This window comes from Arachis ipaensis, chromosome B4 (assembly GCF_059453495.1).
Source record: "Arachis ipaensis isolate K30076 ecotype BB chromosome B4, ASM5945349v1, whole genome shotgun sequence".
Taxonomy (NCBI): Eukaryota; Viridiplantae; Streptophyta; class Magnoliopsida; order Fabales; family Fabaceae; genus Arachis; species Arachis ipaensis.
In genome coordinates, this window is record NC_142439.1 from 39,437,821 (window position 1) to 39,456,695 (window position 18,875).

At 38.5% G+C, this 18,875-nt stretch overlaps 2 non-coding genes across 2 annotated transcripts; one reads left to right on the top strand and one right to left on the bottom strand.

Moving 5' to 3' along the window:
* Positions 1-5,060: 5,060 nt before the first annotated feature.
* On the bottom strand, positions 5,061-5,168 carry LOC148567262 (small nucleolar RNA R71). The gene has a single exon (XR_015882484.1). It is a non-coding gene; the product is annotated as a small nucleolar RNA R71 (small nucleolar RNA).
* An 11,121-nt stretch (positions 5,169-16,289) lies between these two features.
* LOC148567263 (small nucleolar RNA R71) lies at positions 16,290-16,397 on the top strand. Its single transcript, XR_015881800.1, has one exon. It is a non-coding gene; the product is annotated as a small nucleolar RNA R71 (small nucleolar RNA).
* Positions 16,398-18,875: the final 2,478 nt, after the last annotated feature.

Genomic DNA, 18,875 nt, shown 5'->3' on the forward strand with positions numbered 1-18,875 from the left:
AATCTAAGAGATACTCATTCAATCATATGTAGAACGGAGGTGGTTGTCAGGCACACGTTCGTGGTTTGAGGAAGGTGATGAATGTCACAGATCATCACCTTCATCACAGTTAAGCGCGAATGAACATCTTAGATAGGAACAAGCGTGTTTGAATGGAAAACAGAAATACTTGCATTAATTCATCGAGACGCAGCAGAGCTCCTCACCCCCAACAATGGGGTTTAGAGACTCATGCCATCAGAGAATACAAAGTTTAGATCTAAAATGTCATGAGATACAAAATAAGTCTCTAAAAGTTGTTTAAATACTAAACTAGTAGCCTAGGGTTACAAAATATGAGTGGACTATGATGGATGATGCAGATATCCACTTCTAGGGCCCACTTGGTGTGTGCTGGGGCTGAGATTTAAATGAGTCACGTGCAGAGGCCATTTGTGGAGTTGAACGCCAGTTTTTATGCCAGTTTGGGCGTTCAACTCCAGTTTTTTATCCTTTTCTGGCGCTGGACGCCAGAATTGGGCAGAGGACTAGCGTTGAACGCCAGTTTACGTCGTCTATTCTTATGCAAAGTATAGACTATTATATATTGCTGGAAAGCCCTGGATGTCTACTTTCCAACGCAATTGGAAGCACGCCATTTCGAGTTCTGTAGCTCCAGAAAATCCACTTTGAGTGCAGGGAGGTCAGAATCCAACAGCATCAGCAGTCCTTTTTCAGCCTGAATCAGATTTTTGCTCAGCTCCTTCAATTTCAGCCAGAAAAATACCTGAAATTACAAAAAAACACACAACTTATGTAAAGTCCAGAAATATGAATTTTTCCTAAAAACTACTGGAAATAGACTAAAAACTAACTAAAACATACTCAAAACTATATGAAATTATCCCCAAAAAGCGTATAAAATATCCGCTTATTTTTGACATTGTTTTTAGTATGTTTTTAGTAGGATCTAGTTAATTTTAGGGATGTTTTCATTAGTTTTTATGTTAAATTCACAATTCTGGACTTTACTATGAGTTTGTGTTTTTTTCTGTGATTTCAGGTATTTTCTGGCTGAAATTGAGGGACTTGAGCAGAAATCAGATTCAGAGGTTGAAAAAGGACTGCTGATGCTGTTGGATTCTGACCTCCCTGCACTCAAAGTGGATTTTCTGGAGCTACAGAACTCGAAATGGCGCGCTTCTAATTGCGTTGGAAAGTAGACATCCAGGGCTTTCCAGCAATATATAATAGTCCATACTTTGGCCAAGAATTGACGAAGTAAATTGGCGTTCAACGCCAGCCTTCTGCCCAAATCTGGCGTCCAGCGCCAGAAAAGGATCCAAAACCAGAGTTGAACGCCTAAACTGGCACAGAAACTGGCGTTCAACTCCACAAATGACCTCTGAACGTGCTACACTTAAGCTCAGCCCAAACACACACCAAGTGGGCCCCGGAAGTGGATTTATGCATCAATTACTTACTCATGTAAACCCTAGTGACAAGTTTATTATAAATAGGACCTTTTACTATTGTATTAGGTATCTTTGGATTACCTTATGATCCTTTGATCACGTTTTAGGGGGCTGGCCATCTCGGCCATGCCTGGACCTTCCAGTTATGTATTTTCAACGGTAGAGTTTCTACACTCCATAGATTAAGGTGTGGAGCTCTGCTGTTCCTCAAAGATTAATGCAAAGTACTACTGTTTTCTATTCAATTCATCTTATTTCGATTCTAAGATATCCATTCGCACCCAAGAACGTGATGAAGGTGATGATTATGTGTGACGCTCATCACCATCTCCCCTATGAACGCGTGCCTGACAAACACTTCTGTTCTACATGAAATAAGCTAGAATGAATATCACTTAGATCTCCTAACCAGAATCTTCGTGGCGTAAGCTAGAATGATGGCGGCATTCAAGAGAATCCGGAAAGTCTAAACCTTGTCTGTGGTATTCCGAGTAGGATTCAATGATTGAATGACTGTGACGAGCTCCTAACTCGCGATTGCAGGGCGTTAGTGACAGACGCAAAAGGATAGTAAATCCTATTCCAGCATGATCGAGAACTGACAGATGAATAGCCGTGCCGTGACAGGGTGCGTGAGCATATTATTCACTGAGAGGATAAGATGAAGCCATTGGCAAGGGTGATGCCTCCAGACGATTAGCCGTGCCGTGACAGGGCATTGGATCATTTTCCCGAGAGATGACCGAAAGTAGCCATTGACAGTGGTGATGTATCACATAAAGCCAGCCATGGAAAGGGGTAAGACTGATTGGATGAAGATAGCAGGAAAGCAGAGGTTCAGAGGAACAAAAGCATCTCCATTCGCTTATCTGAAATTCCTATCAATGAATTACATAAGTATCTCTATCCCTATTTTATTATATAATATTCGAAAACACCATTATCACTTTATATCTGCCTGACTGAGATTTACAAGGTGACCATAGCTTGCTTCATACCAACAATCTCCGTGGGATTCGACCCTTACTCACGTAAGGTATTACTTGGACGACCCAGTGCACTTGCTGGTTAGTTGTATCGAAGTTGTGACAATTATGAATTAAGATCAGAGCACCAAGCTTTGGAGCCATTACCAGGGATTATTCGAACCTGGAGATCACAATTTCGTGCACCAAGTTTTTGGCGCCGTTGCCGGGGATTGTTTGAGTTTGGACAACTGACGGTTCATCTTGTTGCTCAGATTAGGTAATTTTCTTTTTATTTTCTTTTCAAAAATTTTTCAAAAATATTTTAATAAATCTCTCATCTGTTTTCGAAAAAAAAAATTTTAAAATGTTTTCAAAAATTTATTCAAAATTTTTAAGAATGAATTCTAGTGTTTCATGAAGCATGTAAAGCCTGGCTGGCTGTAAAGCCATGTCTATTCCTTTGGTAATGAGTATGTCAGGCATGTCATATCTGAATTACATGCTGAAGCTTGGCTGGCCATTGGCCATGTCTAGTGTTTTGGACTGGAGCTTTCTTTGAAAGCTTGGCTGGCTAGTGAGCCATGTCTAATTCCTGGACTGAAGCTTTAGACTAAGAATGCAAGATTCCTGGAATTCATGTTAAAGATTTTGGAATCCTTATTTTCCTTTTTCAATTAATTTTCGAAAAATAAGAAAAAATCCAAAAAAATTAGAAAATCATAAAAATCAAAAATATTTTGTGTTTCTTGTTTGAGTCTTGAGTCATATCATAAGTTTGGTGTCACTTGCATATGCATCTTGCAATTTTTCGAAAATATCATGCATTCATAGTGTTCTTCATGATCTTCAAGTTGTTCTTGGTAAGTCTTCTTGTTTGATCTTGATGATTTTTTGTTTTGTGTCTTTTCATGTTTATCATATGCATTCTTGAATTCTTAGTGCGTAAGCATTAAAGAATTCTAAGTTTGGTGTCTTGCATGTTTTCTTTGCATTAAAAATTTTTCAAAATTGTGTTCTTGATGTTCATCATGATCTTCATAATGTTCTTGGTGTTCATCTTGACATTCATAGCATTCTTGCATGCATTCATTGTTTTGATCTAAAAAAATTTCATGCATTGCATATTTTTCATGTTTTTCATAAAAATTTCAAAAATCAAAAAAATATCTTTCCCTTTTTCTCTCATCAAATTCGAAAATTTGGATTGACTTTTTCAAAATTTTTAAAATCAAATTGTTTCTTATGAGTCAAATCAAATTTTCAAATTTGAAAATCTTATCTTTTTCAAAATCTTTTTCAAAAATCAAATCTTTTTCAAAATTCTTAGTTATTTTCGAAAATTTCAAAAATATTTTTCAAAAATATTTTTCTTATTTTTATACCAAATTTTCGAAAATAACATAAACAATTAATGTTTTGATTCAAAAATTTGAAGTTTGTTACTTGCTTGTTAAGAAAGATTCAAACTTTAAAGTCTAGAATCATATCTTGTGATTTCTTATGAATCAAGTCATTAATTGTGATTTTAAAAATCAAATCTTTTTCAAAAAAACTAATTCCTATCATATATTTTCAAAATATCTTCTTATCTTATCTTGTTCAAAAATATCTTTTCAAAATATCTCCTCTAACTTCCTAACTTCCTATCTTTTCAAAATTTGTTTCAACTAACTAACTAACTTTTTGTTTGTTTCTTATCTTTTTCAAAACCACCTAACTAACTCTCTCTCTCTTAATTTCGAAAATATCTCTCCCCTTTTTCAAAATTTCTTTTTAATTAACTAATTATTTTTATTTTTAATTTTATTTCAAAAAAAAAATTTTCGAAAAATACTAACAAATTTTCAAAAACCAAATTTCAAAAATCACTAACTCCTTTTCAAAATAATTTTCGAAAATTATACCTCCCACATCCTATTCTATTTATTCATTTATATCCTAACATCTCATCTCACATCTCTTCCATTCTCACAGTTGTGTTTCTTCCTTTACATCACATTCTTTATCTCCCCCTCTTTTCTTCCACTCACAAAGGGATCCCTATACTGTGGTATAAAGGATCTCTATTATTATTATCATTTTTCTGGCCATTCTTCCTTGTCATATGAGCAGGAGCAAAGATAAGAACATTCTTGTGGAAGCAGATCCAGAACCTGAAAGGACTCTGAAGAGAAAATTAAGAGAAGCTAAAATACAACAATCCAGAGATAACCTTTCAGAAATTTTCGAACAGGCAAAGAAGATGGCAGCCGAAAATAATAATAATGCAAGGAAGATGCTTGGTGACTTTACTGCACCTAATTCCAATTTACATGGAAGAAGCATCTCCATTCTTGCCATTGGAGCAAACAACTTTGAGCTGAAACCTCAATTAGTTTCTCTGATGCAGCAGAACTGCAAGTTTCATGGACTTCCATCTGAAGATCCTTTTCAGTTCTTAACTGAATTCTTGCAGATATGTGATACTGTTAAGACTAATGGAATAGATCCTGAAGTCTACAGGCTCATGCTTTTCCCTTTTGCTGTAAGAGACAGAGCTAGATTATGGTTGGATTCTCAACCTAAAGACAGCCTGAACTCTTGGGATAAGCTGGTCACGGCTTTCTTAGCCAAGTACTTTCCTCCTCAAAAGCTGAGCAAGCTGAGAGCTGATGTTCAAACCTTCAGACAGAAAGAAGGTGAATCCCTCTATGAAGCTTGGGAAAGATACAAACAGTTGACCAAAAAGTGTCCTTCTGACATGCTTTCAGAATGGACCATCCTGGATATATTCTATGATGGTCTATCTGAGCTATCTAAGATGTCATTGGATACCTCTGCAGGTGGATCCATTCACCTAAAGAAAACGCCTGCAGAAGCTCAAGAACTCATTGACATGGTTGCTAATAACCAGTTCATGTACACTTCTGAAAGGAATCCTGTAAGCAATGGGACGCCTATGAAGAAGGGAGTTCTTGAAGTTGATACTCTGAATGCCATATTGGCTCAGAACAAAATATTGACTCAGCAAGTCAATATGATTTCTCAGAGTCTGCATGGAATGCAAGCTGCATCCAACAGTACTCAAGAGGCATCTTCTGAAGAGGAAGCCTATGATCCTGAGAACCCTGCAATAGCAGAGGTAAATTATTTAGGTGAACCTTATGGAAACACCTATAACTCAACATGGAGAAATCATCCAAATTTCTCATGGAAGGATCAAAAGCCCCAACAAGGCTTTAATAATGGTGGAAGAAACAGGTTTAGCAATAGCAAACCTTTTCCATCATCAACTCAGCAACAGACAGAGAACTCTGAACAAAATGCTTCTAATTTAGCAAATCTAGTCTCTGATCTATCTAAGGCCACTGTAAGTTTCATGAATGAAACAAGGTCTTCCATTAGAAATCTGGAAGCACAAGTGGGCCAGCTGAGTAAAAGGATCACTGAAATCCCTCCTAGTACTCTCCCAAGCAATACAGAAGAGAACCCAAAAGGAGAGTGCAAGGCCATTGACATAAGCACCATGGCCGAACCTGTAAGGAGAGGAGAGGACGTGAATCCCAAGGAGGAAGACCTCCTGGGACGTCCAGTGATCAATAAGGAGCTTCCCTCTGGGGAACCAAAGGACTCTGAGGCTCATCTAGAGACCATAGAGCTTCCATTGAACCTCCTTATGCCCTTCATGAGCTTTGATGAGTATTCCTCTTCTGAAGAGAATGAGGATGTCACTGAAGAGCAAACTGCCAAGTTTCTTGGTGCAATCATGAAGCTGAATGCCAAATTATTTGGCATTGATGCTTGGGAAGTTGAACCTCCCTTGTTCATCAATGAACTAAGTGATCTGGATCAACTGACATTGCCTCAGAAGAGACAGGATCCTGGAAAGTTCATAATAACCTGTACCATAGGCACCATGATCTTTAAGGCTTTGTGTGATCTTGGTTCAGAAATAAACCTCATGCCCCCTCTCTGTACTAGAGAAACTGGGAATCTATGAGGTGCAAGCTGCTAAAATCTCATTAGAGATGGCAGACAGCTCAAGAAGACAGGCTTATGGACAAGTAGAGGACGTGTTAGTAAAGGTTGAAGGCCTTTACATCCCTGCTGATTTCATAGTCCTGGATACTGGAAAGGAAGAGGATGAATCCATCATCCTAGGAAGACCTTTCCTGGCCACAGCAAGAGCTGTGATTGATGTTGACAGAGGTGAAATATTCCTTCAATGGAATGAGAACTCCCTTGTGTTTAAAACTCAAGGATCTCCCTCTGTAACCATGGAGAGGAAGCAGAAAAAGCTTCTCTCCAAGCAGAGTCAACTAGAGCCCCCACAGTCAAACTCTAAGTTTGGTGTTGGGAGGCCACAACCAAACTCTAAGTTTGGTGTAGAACTCCCATATCCAAACTCTAAGTTTGGTGTTGGAGAGTCTCAACAAAGCTCTGCACATCTGTGAGGCTCCATGAGAGCCCACTATCAAGCTATTGACATTAAAGAAGCGCTTGTTGGGAGGCAACCCAATGTTTATCTAATTCTTATTTTTATTGTTTTTCATGTTTTCTTAGGTTCATGATCATGTGGAGTCACAAAATAAACAAAAAATTCAAAAACGGAATCAAAAATAGCAGAAGAAAAATCACACCCTGGAGGAGCATCTGTCTGGCGTTCAAACGCCAGAACAGAGCATAGTTCTGGCGCTGAACGCCCAGAATGGGAGCATCCTGGCGCTGAACGCCCAGAACAAGCATGGTTCTGGCGTTCAACGCCAGAAATGGCAGCAAATGGGCGTTGAACGCCCAAAATGGGCACCAACCTGGCGCTGAACGCCCAGAGTTGTGTGCAAGGGCATTTTGCATGCCTAAATTGGTGTAGGGATATAAATGCCTTGACACCTCAAGATCTGTGGACCTCACAGGATCACCTCAAGATCTGTGGACCCCACAGGATCCCCACCTACCTCCACTCACTCTCTTCTCTCTTCTCAATCATCCTCTATTCCCAATAAACACTCTTCCCTATTAACTCTTTACCACTCACATCCAAACACCCACTTTCCTTCAAAATTCAACATCTCTTTCCCACCCAATCCCACCCATATGGCCGAATACACATCTCCCTCCATCTCCTCCATATCTTCTTCTTATTCTTCTATTCTTTCTTCTTTTGCTCGAGGGCGAGCAACATTCTAAGTTTGGTGTGGTAAAAAGCATAGTTTTTTTTGTTTTTTCCATAACCATTGATGGCACCTAAGGCCAGAGAAGCCTCTAGAAAGAGGAAAGGGAAGACAAAAGCTTCCATCAAGGGTCTAAAGCTCAGTGGTAGAACATTTGACTGCAAATCAAGAGATCCCTGAGATACCTCAGGGGATACATTTTCTTCCACACAATTATTGGAAGCAACTAAGGGTGGAACATCAAGAGCACTCCATCATCCTTCATGAAATCAGAGAAGATCTAAAAGCAATGAAGGAGGAGCAGCAAAGACAAGGAAGAGACATAGAAGAGCTCAAGGACATCACTAAGGTGGACTCATTCCTTGTTCTTACTTTTTCTGTTTTTCGTTTTCTATGTTATGTGCTTATCTATGTTTGTGTCTTCATTACATGATCATTAGTAGTTAGTAACTTTGTCTTAAAGATATAAATGTCCTATGAATCCATCACCTCTCTTAAATAAAAACTGTTTTAATTCAAAAAGAACAAGAAGTACATGAGTTTTGAATATATCCTTGAACTTAGTTTAATTATATTGATGTGGTGACAATGCTTCTTGTTTTCTGAATGTATGCTTGAACAGTGCATATGTCTTTTGAAGTTGTTGTTTAAGAATGTTAAATATGTTTGCTCTTGAAAGAATGATGACTAGGAGACATGTTATTTGATAATCTGAAAAATCATAAAAATGATTCTTGAAGCAAGAAAAAGCAGCAAAGAACAAAGCTTGCAGAAAAAAAATATATATATATATAGAAAGAAAAAGCAAGAAGAAAAAGCCAATAACCCTTAAAACCAAAAGGCAAGGGCAAATAAAAAGGATCCCAAGGCTTTGAGCATCAGTGGATAGGAGGGCCTAAAGGAATAAAATCCTGGTCTAAGCGGCTAAACCAAGCTGTCCCTAACCATGTGCTTGTGGCGTGTAGGTGTCAAGTGAAAACTTGAGACTGAGCGGTTAAAGTCAAGGTCCAAAGCAAAAACAAAGAGTGTGCTTAAGAACCCTGGACACCTCTAATTGGGGACTTTAGCAAAGCTGAGTCACAATCTGAAAAGGTTCACCCAATTATGGTCTGTGGCATTTATGTATCCGGTGGTAATACTGGAAAACAAAGTGCTTAGGGCCACGGCCAAGACTCATAAAGAAGCTGTGTTCAAGAATCATCATACTGAACTAAGAGAGTCAATAACACTATTCGAAATCTGAAGTTCCTATAGATACCAATCATTCTGAACCTCAATGGATAAAGTGAGATGCCAAAACTATTCAAGAGACAAAAAGCTATAAGTCCCGCTCATTTGATTGAAGCTCTGTTTCATTGATAGTTTGGAATTTATAGTATATTCTATTCTTTTTATCTTATTTTGATTTTCAGTTGCTTGGGGACAAGCAACAATTTAAGTTTGGTGTTGTGATGAGCGGATAATTTATACGCTTTTTGACATTGTTTTTAGTATGTTTTTAGTATGTTTTTGGGGACAAGCAACAATTTAAGTTACTTTTAGGGATGTTTTTAATAGATTTTGTGTTAAATTCACATTTCTGGACTTTACTATGAGTTTGTGTTTTTTCTATGATTTCAGGTATTTTCTGGCTGAAATTGAGGGACTTGAGCAAAAATCAGATTCAGAGGTTGAAAAAGGACTGCTGATGCTGTTGGATTCTGACCTCCCTGCACTCAAAGTGGATTTTCTGGAGCTACAGAACTCGAAATGGCGCGCTTCCAATTGCGTTTGAAAGTAGACATCCAGGGCTTTCCAGAAATATATAATAGTCCATACTTTGGTCAAGAATAGACGACGTAAACTGGCGTTCAACGCCAGCTTTCTACCCAAATCTGGCATCCAGCGCCAGAAAAGGATCCAAAACCAGAGTTGAACGCCCAAACTGGCACAAAAACTGGCGTTCAACTCCACAAATGGCCTCTGCACGTGCAACACTTAAGCTCAGCCCAAACACACACCAAGTAGGCCCCGGAAGTGGATTTATACATCAAATACTTACTCATGTAAACCCTAGTAGCTAGTTTATTATAAATAGGACCTCTTACTATTGTATTAGGCATCTTTGGATTATCTTTGGATTATCTTTGGTCTCAGTTTTAATCCATTATTCATCTTAGGAGACTATTGATCTCGTTTAGGGGGCTGGCCTTCTCGGCCATGCCTGGACCTTTCACTTATGTATTTTCAACGGTAGAGTTTCTACACTCCATAGATTAAGGTGTGGAGCTCTGCTGTTCCTCAAAGATTAATGCAAAGTACTACTGTTTTCTATTCAATTCTTCTTATTTCGCTTCTAAGATATCCATTCGCACCCAAAAACATGATGAAGGTGATGATTATGTGTGACGCTCATCATCCTTCTCCCTTATGAACGCGTGCCTGACAAACACTTCCGTTCTACATGAAATAAGCTAGAATGAATATCTCTTAGATCTCCTAACCGGAATCTTCGTGGTGTAAGCTAGAATGATGGCGGCATTCAAGAGAATCCGGAAAGTCTAAACCTTGTCTGTGGTATTCCGAGTAGGATTCAATGACTGAATGACTGTGACGAGCTTCAAACTCGCGAGTGCTGGGCGTTAGTGACAGACGCAAAAGGAGGGTGAATCCTATTCCAGCATGATCGAGAACCGACAGATGATTGGCCGTGCTGTGACAGAGCATGTGAGCATATCTTTCACTGAGAGGAGGGGATGTAGCCACTGACAACGGTGATGCCCTTGCATAAAGCCAGCCATGGAAAGGAGTAAGACAGATTGGATGAAGATAGCAGGAAAGCAGAGGTTCAGAGGAATGAAAAGCATCTATATTCGCTTATCTGAAATTCCTACCAATGATTTACATAAGTATCTCTATCCCTATTCTATTATTTATTATTCGAAAACACCATTATCCATTTATATCTACCTAACTGAGATTTACAAGGTGACCATAGCTTGCTTCATACCAACAATCTCCGTGGGATTCGACCCTTCCTCACGTAAGGTATTACTTGGACGACCCAGTGCACTTGCTGGTTAGTTGTAAAGAAGTTGTGACAAATTATGAGTGTGTAATCACGATTACGCGCACCAAGTTGCTCACGTTGCCAGGGATTGTTCGAGCCTGGACATCACAATTTCGTGCATCAAGTTTTTTTAAAAACTTGGTGTACGAAATTGTGATTACACATTCTTTGTACTTGTGTATGATTAACAATATATAATTGTATTGAATCCTCATTGTGGCTCTATGTGTGGACACAACTCCGTTCAACTAACCAGCAAGTGCACTGGGTCGTCCAAGTAATACCTTACGTGAGTAAGGGTCGAATCCCACGGAGATTGTTGGTATGAAGCAAGCTATGGTCACCTTGCAAATCTCAGTCAGGAAGATATAAAGTGATAATGGAGTTTTCGAATAGTAAATAATAGAATAGGGATAGAGATACTTATGTAAATCATTGGTAGAAATTTCAGATAAGTGAATGGAGATGCTTTCGTTCCTCTGAACCTCTGCTTTCCTGCTATCTTCATCCAATCAGTCTTACTCCTTTCCATGGCTAGCTTTATGTGATACATCACCACTGTCAATGGCTACTTTCGGTCATCTCACGGGAAAAGGATCCAATGCCCTGTCACGGCACGGCTATTCATCTGTCGGTTCCTGATCATGCTGGAATAGGATTCACCCTCCTTTTGCGGCTGTCACTAACGCCCAACAATCGCGAGTTTGAAGCTCGTCACAGTCATTCAATCATTGAATCCTACTCAGAATACCACAGACAAGGTTTAGACCTTCCAGATTCTCTTGAATGCCGCCATCATTCTAGCTTACGCCACGAAGATTCTGGTTAGGAGATCTAAGAGATATTCATTCTAGCTTATTTCATGTAGAACGGAAGTGTTCGTCAGGCACGCGTTCATAGGGGAGAAGGATGATGAGCGTCACACATAATCATCACCTTCATCATGTTCTTGGGTGCGAATGGATATCTTAGAAGCGAAATAAGAAGAATTGAATAGAAAACAGTAGTACTTGCATTAATCTTTGAGGAACAGCAGAGCTCCACACCTCAATCTATGGAGTGTAGAAACTCTACCGTTGAAAATACATAAGTGAAGGTCCAGGCATGGCCGAGATGGCCAGCCCCCTAAAACGTGATCACAGGATCAAAATACAATCCAGAGATGGTCAAAAAGATTAGTAAGAGGTCCTATTTATAATAAACTAGTCACTAGGGTTTACATGAGTAAGTAATTGATGCATAAATCCACTTCTGGGGCCCACTTGGTGTGTGCTTGGGCTTGGGCTTGAGTGTTACACGTGCAGAGGCCATTTGTGGAGTTGAACGCCAGTTTCTGTGCCAGTTTGGGCGTTCAACTCTGGTTTTGGATCCTTTTTTGGCGCTGGACGCCAGATTTGGGTAGAAAGCTGGCGTTGAACGCCAGTTTACGTCATCTATTCTTGGCCAAAGTATGGACTATTATATATTGCGGGAAAGCCCTGGATGTCTACTTTCCAACGCAATTGGAAGCGCACCATTTCGAGTTCTGTAGCTCCAGAAAATCCACTTTGAGTGCAGGGAGGTCAGAAGTCAACAGCATCAGCAGTCCTTTTTCAACCTCTGAATCTGATTTCTGCTCAAGTCCCTCAATTTCAGCCAGAAAATACCTGAAATCACAGAAAAACACACAAACTCATAGTAAAGTCCAGAAATGTGAATTTAACATAAAAACTAATGAAAACATCCCTAAAAGTAACTAGATCCTACTAAAAACATACTAAAAACAATGCCAAAAAGCGTATAAATTATCCGCTCATCACAACACCAAACTTAAATTGTTGCTTGTCCCCAAGCAACTGGAAATCAAATAGGATAAAAAGAAGAGAATATACTATAAATTCCAAACTATCAATGAAACAGAGCTTCAATCATATGAGCGAGACTTATAGCTTTTTGCCTCTTGAATAGTTTTGGCATCTCACTTTATCCATTGAGGTTCAGAATGATTGGCATCTATAGGAACTTCAGATTTCGAATAGTGTTATTGACTCTCTTAGTTCAGTATGATGATTCTTGAACACAGCTTCTTTATGAGTCTTGGCCGTGGCCCTAAGCACTTTGTTTTCCAGTATTACCATCGGATACATAAATGCCACAGACACATAATTGGGTGAACCTTTTCAGATTGTGACTCAACTTTGCTAAAGTCCCCAATTAGAGGTGTCCAGGGTTCTTAAGCACACTCTTTTTTTTTGCTTTGGACCTTGACTTTAACCGCTCAGTCTCAAGTTTTCACTTGACACCTACACGCCACAAGCACATGGTTAGGGACAGCTTGGTTTAGCCGCTTAGACCAGGATTTTATTCCTTTAGTCCCTCCTATCCACTGATGCTCAAAGCCTTGGGATCCTTTTTATTTCCCTTGTCTTTTGGTTTTAAGGGTTATTGGCTTTTTGCTCTTGCCTCTTGGTTTTAAGAGCTTTGGCTTTTTCTGCTTGCTTTTTCTTTTTCTTTCTATATTTTTTTTTTTCGCCTTTTTTTTTTCTGCAAGCTTTGTTCTTTGCTGCTTTTTCTTGCTTCAAGAATCATTTTTATGATTTTTCAGATTATCAAATAACATGTCTCCTAGTCATCATTCTTTCAAGAGCCAACATATTTAACATTCTTAAACAACAACTTCAAAAGACATATGCACTGTTCACGCATACATTCAGAAAACAAGAAGCATTGTCACCACATCAATATAATTAAACTAAGTTCAAGGATAAATTCGAAACTCATGTACTTCTTGTTCTTTTGAATTAAAACATTTTTTATTTAAGAGAGGTGATGGATTCATAGGACATTTATAACTTTAAGACATAGTTACTAACTGCTAATGATCATGTAATGAAGACACAAACATAGATAAGCACCATAACATAGAAAACGAAAAACAGAGAAAGTAAGAACAAGGAATGAGTCCACCTTAGTGATGTCCTTGAGCTCTTCTATGTCTCTTCCTTGTCTTTGTTGCTCCTCCCTCATTGCTTTTAGATCTTCTCTGATTTCATGAAGGATGATGGAGTGCTCTTGATGTTCCACCCTTAGTTGCTTCCAATAATTGTGTGGAAGAAAATGTATCCCCTGAGGTATCTCAGGGATCTCTTGATTTGCAGTCAAATGTTCTACCACTGAGCTATAGACCCTTGATGGAAGCTTTTCTCTTCTCTTTCCTCTCTCTAGAGGCTTCTCTGGCCTTAGGTGCCTTCAATGGTTATGGAAAAACAAAAAAGCTATGCTTTTACCACACCAAACTTAGAATGTTGCTCGCCCTCGAGCAAAAGAAGAAAGAATAGAAGAAGAAGAGGATATGGAGGAGATGGATGGCTGTGTGTATTCGGCTATATGGGTGGGATTGGATGGGAGAGAGATGTTGAATTTTGAAGGTAGTGGTTGTATGTATGTGAGTGGTAAATGGAAAACAGAAGGGATGATCATGAATGGGAAGAGAGATGATGAGGTAGGTGGGGATCCTGTGGTGTCCACAGATCCTGAGGTGATCCTGTGAGGTCCACAGATCTTGAGGTGTCAAGGCATTTACATCCCTGCACCAATTTAGGCATGCAAAATGCCCTTGCACACAACTCTGGGCGTTCAGTGCCAGGTTGGTGCCCATTTTGGGCGTTCAACGCCCATTTGCTGCCATTTCTGGCGTTGAACGCCAGAACCATGCTTGTTCTGGGCGTTCAGCGCCAGGATGCTCCCATTCTGGGCGTTCAGCGCCAGAACTATGCTCTGTTCTGGCGTTTGAACGCCAGACAGATGCTCCTCCAGGGTGTGATTTTTCTTCTGCTATTTTTTATTCCGTTTTTGAATTTTTTGTTTATTTTGTGACTCCACATGATCATGAACCTAAGAAAACATGAAAAACAATAAAAATAAGAATTAGATAAACATTGGGTTGCCTCCCAACAAGCGCTTCTTTAATGTCAATAGCTTGACAGTGGGCTCTCATGGAGCCTCACAGATGTGCAGAGCTTTGTTGAGACTCTCCAACACCAAACTTAGAGTTTGGATATGGGAGTTCAACACCAAACTTAGAGTTTGGTTGTGGCCTCCCAACACCAAACTTAGAGTTTGACTGTGGGGGCTCTGGTTGACTCTGCTTGGAGAGAAGCTTTTTCTGCTTCCTCTCCATGGTTGCAGAGGGAGATCCTTGAGTTTTAAACACAAGGGAGTTCTCATTCCATTGAAGGAATATTTCACCTCTGTCAACATCAATCACAGCTCTTGCTGTGGCCAGGAAAGGTCTTCCTAGGATGATGGATTCATCCTCTTCCTTTCCAGTATCCAGGACTATGAAATCAGCAGGGATGTAAAGGCCTTCAACCTTTACTAACACGTCCTCTACTTGTCCATAAGCCTGTCTTCTTGAGCTGTCTGCCATCTCTAATGAGATTTTAGCAGCTTGCACCTCATAGATTCCCAGTTTCTCTATTACAGAGAGGGGCATGAGGTTTATTCCTGAACCAAGATCACACAGAGCCTTAAAGATCATGGTGCCTATGGTACAGGGTATTATGAACTTTCCAGGATCCTGTCTTTTCTGAGGCAATGTCAGTTGATCCAGATCACTTAGTTCATTGATGAACAAGGGAGGTTCAACTTCCCAAGTATCAATGCCAAATAATTTGGCATTTAGCTTCATGATTGCACCAAGAAACTTGGCAGTTTGCTCTTCAGTAACATCCTCATTCTCTTCAGAAGAGGAATACTCATCAGAGCTCATGAAGGGCATAAGGAGGTTCAATGGGATCTCTATGGTCTCTAGATGGGCCCCAGAGTCCTTTGGTTCCTCAGAGGGAAGCTCCTTATTGACCACTGGACGTCCCAGGAGGTCTTCCTCCTTGGGATTCACGTCCTCTCCTCTCCACACAGGTTCGGCCATGGCGCTTATGTCAATGGCCTTGCACTCTCCTTTTGGATTCTCTTCTATATTGCTTGGGAGAGTACTAGGAGGGATTCAGTGATCCTTTTACTCAGCTGGCCCACTTGTGCTTCCAGATTTCTAATGGAAGACCTTGTTTCATTCATGAAACTTACAGTGGCCTTAGATAGATCAGAGACCAGATTTGCTAAATTAGAAGCATTTTGTTCAGAGTTCTCTGTCTGTTGCTGAGTTGATGATGGAAAAGGCTTGCTATTGCTAAACCTGTTTCTTCCACCATTATTAAAGCCTTGTTGAGGCTTTTGATCCTTCCATGAGAAATTTGGATGATTTCTCCATGATGAGTTATAGGTGTTTCCATAAGGTTCACCTAAGTAATTCACCTCTGCTATTGCAGGGTTCTCAGGATCATAAGCTTCTTCTTCATAAGAAGCCTCTTGAGTACTGTTGGATGCAGCTTGCATTCCATGCAGACTCTGAGAGATCATATTGACTTGCTGAGTCAATATTTTATTTTGAGCCAATATGGCATTCAGAGTATCAACTTCAAGAACTCCCTTCTTCATAGGCGTCCCATTACTCACAGGATTCCTTTCAGAAGTGTACATGAACTGGTTATTAGCAACCATGTCAATGAGTTCTTGAGCTTCTGCAGGCGTTTTCTTTAGGTGAATGGATCCACCTGCAGAAGTGTCCAGTGACATCTTTGATAGCTCAGAAAAAAGCATCATAGAATATATCCAGGATGGTCCATTCTGAAAGCATGTCAGAAGGACACTTTTTGGTCAACTGTTTGTATCTTTCCCAAGCTTCATAGAGGGATTCACCTTCTTTCTGTCTGAAGGTTTGAACATCAGCTCTAAGCTTGCTCAGCTTTTGAGGAGGAAAGTACTTGGCTAAGAAAGCCGTGACCAGCTTATCCCAAGAGTTCAGGCTGTCTTTGGGTTGAGAATCCAACCATAATCTAGCTCTGTCTCTTACAGCAAAAGGGAAAAGCATGAGTCTGTAGACTTCAGGATCTACTCCATTAGTCTTAACAGTATCACATATCTGCAAGAATTCAGTTAAGAACTGAAAAGGATCTTCAGATGGAAGTCCATGAAACTTGCAGTTCTGCTGCATCAGAGAAACTAATTGAGGTTTCAGCTCAAATTTGTTTGCTCCAATGGCAGGAATAGAGATGCTTCTTCCATGTAAATTGGAATTAGGTGCAGTAAAGTCACCAAGCATCCTCCTTGCATTATTATTATTTTCGGCTGCCATCTCCTCTTCTTGTTTGAAAATTCCTAACAGGTGCTTACTGGTTAGTTGTAATTCAGAGTCCTTTCAGGTTCTGGATCTGCTTCAACAAGAATATTCTTGTCCTTGCTCCTGCTCATATGACAAAGAAGAAGGCACAGAAAAATAATAATAATAGAGATCCTTTTTTTTTTTGAATGAGGGAGAGATGTTAGTAGATGAATAAAATAGAAGGAGATGAGAGAGAAGAGAATTTTCGAAAATAATTTTTGAAAAAGAGTTAGTGATTTTTGAAAATAGTTTTTGAAAAATGTTAGTAATTTTCGAAAATTAAGATTTAAAATTAAAATAATTAATAAATTAAAAAGAAATTTTGAAAAAGGGGGAAGATATTTTCGAAAAATGAGAGAGAGAGAATTAGTTAGGTAGTTTTGAAAAAGTTAAGGAACAAACAAAAAGTTAGTTAGTTAGTTGAAACAAATTTTGAAAAGATAAGAAGTTAGGAAGTTAGAAAAGATATTTTGAAAAGATATTTTTTGAAAAAGATAAGATAAGTAGATATTTTTGAAAAGATATGATTGAAATTAGTTTTGAAAAAGATTTGATTTTTAAAATCACAATTAATGACTTGATTCATAAGAAATCACAAGATATGATTCTAGAACTTAAAGTTTGAATCTTTCTTAACAAGCAAGTAACAAACTTCAAATTTTTGAATCAAAACATTAATTGTTTATGTTATTTTCGAAAATTTGGTATAAAAATAAGAAAAAGATTTTTGAAAAATATTTTTGGAATTTTCGAAAATAACTAAGAATTTTGAAAAAGATTTGATTTTTGAAAAAGATTTTGAAAAAGATAAGATTTTCAAATTGAAAATTTGATTTGACTCATGAGAAACAATTTGATTTTAAAAATTTTTTGAAAAAGTCAAATCAAATTTTCGAATTTGATGAGAGAAAAAAAGGGAAAGATATTTTTTTTTATTTTTGAATTTTTATGATGAGAGAGAAAAACAAGAAAAATGATGCAATGCATGGCAATTTTAGATCAAAATTATGAATGTGTGCAAGAATGCTATGAATGTCAAGATGAACACCAAGAACACTGTGAATATCATGATGAACATCAAGAACATATTTTTGGAAAATTTTATATGCAAAGAAAACATGCAAGACACCAAACTTAGAAATCTTTCATGTTTAGACTCTAATAAATAAAAAATGTACATGTAAAACAAGAAAAGACACAAAACAAGAAAAACATCAAGATCAAACAAGAAGACTGACAAAGAACAACTTGAAGATCATGAAGAACACTATGAATGCATGAAATTTTCGAAAAATGCAAGATGCACATGCAATTGACACCAAACTTATAACATGACTCAAGACTCAAACAAGAAAACATGAAATATTTTTTATTTTTATGATTTTCTAATTTTTTTTTGGATTTTTTCTTATTTTTCGAAAATTAATTGAAAAAGGAAAATAAGGATTCCAAAATCTTTAACATGAATTCCAGGAATCTTGCATTCTTAGTCTAAAGCTTCAGTCCAGGAATTAGACATGGCTCACTAGCCAGCCAAGCTTTCAAAGAAAGCTCCAGTCCAAAACACTAGACATGGCCAATGGCCAGCCAAGCTTCAGCATGTAATTCAGATATGACATGCCTGACATACTCATTACCAAAGGAAGAGACATGGCTTTACAGCCAGCCAGGCTTCACATGCTTCATGAAACACTAGAATTCATTCTTAAAAATTTTGAATAAATTTTTGAAAACATTTAAAAAATTTTTTTTTCGAAAACAGATGAGAGATTTTTGAAAATATTTTTGAAAAATTTTTGAAAAGAAAATAAAAAGAAAATTACCTAATCTGAGCAACAAGATGAACCGTCAGTTGTCCAAACTCAAACAATCCCCGGCAACGGCGCCAAAAACTTGGTGCACGAAATTGTGATCTCCAGGCTCGAACAAATCCTGGTAATGGCTCCAAAGCTTGGTGCTCTGATCTTAATTCATAATTGTCACAACTTCGATACAACTAACCAGCAAGTGCACTGGGTCATCCAAGTAATACCTTACGTGAGTAAGGGTCGAATC